This window comes from Orycteropus afer, unplaced genomic scaffold (assembly GCF_000298275.1).
Source record: "Orycteropus afer afer isolate SDZICR_OR568_19922 unplaced genomic scaffold, OryAfe1.0 scaffold00595, whole genome shotgun sequence".
NCBI classification, from domain to species: domain Eukaryota; kingdom Metazoa; phylum Chordata; class Mammalia; order Tubulidentata; family Orycteropodidae; genus Orycteropus; species Orycteropus afer.
The window spans coordinates 382,953-384,305 of NW_006922182.1; positions in this window are offsets into that span (position 1 = coordinate 382,953).

Sequence of the window (1,353 nt, forward strand, 5' to 3'; positions counted from 1 at the left end):
AAAGAGAAACCAATTAACACAGACACAGAAGATAATCCTGGAACCCTGAGCCTTGAAGGGAAGGATATAGAAGTGGCCTAAACCCCACGAGCAGAAGAATTTGTGTGAAAATATCAAAAAAGGAGACATACTGAGCTGCGGTCTGGCAGTGATCCTGAATAATCCTGATGGCACAGACAGCTTGGAGGTTCCCGAGTGGTGGTAGGATTAACAATTAACCTAAAAATCACCCTGCTAGCCAGGGAATGCATGCAGGACTGTGCATGGGGGCTGGGGAACAAACGGAGAAGGTGAAGAGAGAGGTGGGCTGAGCAGTGGACTTTTGACGGTCCAGAGGGTGCCACCATTTTGTAGGTTTGAAAAACGGCTTGACTATTTTGGATATTTAAAAAGACAGCACTCTCGCAGATTCCTAGAGCTTAAGAACACATTCTGCTTTCCAGCAAACCCAAGGATACTCGGGACCTGCAAGACTGACAAGGTGTGACATTCCTCTTGTTACTCTTATAACCCACACCTGCTTGGTGAATGTAGGTATGACCATCCACCACTTCCACCTACCTTCTGAGCCCACAGGAACTCCATCACAGTCTGTGTGCTCAGATGGAGACTGGGTGCCCTGTCCTGTCCTCCATCATTTTTTCTTTAATCGTTTTTTTTGTTTTAATTTTTTCTTTCTTTTTCTGATGATAAGTTTGCTTGTATTTCTCTGTTTTAAAACAAATATTATTAATAATATTTTTGTCCTTTTTATCATTATTCTTAACTTTCCCCTCCAAGGTCCTATTTTCAGCATTTTTTCTTTTCCCTGTTCCTGGTTGAAATTTTTATTTCCCCCCCTTTTTCTTGTGGTTAACCCCATTCCTTATTTCTCCTTTTGCATTTTTCCCATTTTTTCCCTTCATTACTCTCCTTCTCTACTTATTTTCTCTTAATGCCCTATCCCCAGACACTGCAAGTTTTCTTGTTTTTTCTTCTTCTTTTTCCCTTTTTACTTTTTTTCATTACTGTTCCTGTGTGACTACATGGCATGTTTTTTGTCCATGTGCTTTTAGTTTTTTGAAGGTTATTAGATAGTAATTTGTGTCTAATTAAGTGGGAGACAACAGTCCCCAAAAGACACAAGTACACCCACCCATCCTGCAACTTCACTTACTGAGCAAGAGCCAGCAACTCCTTCTCCACCAACAGGCCAATGATAAAAAACCACCAAGAAGAGCCGGAATCACCCTTGACTACTCTTCACAAACAGTTAACCAAGATCTAAGTACAACAATGCCACAATGCCCCTGAGACAACAGACCATCAAAATCCCCCCAAATAGCAGGATAAAATGGTAGAAGAAGGGAGCAC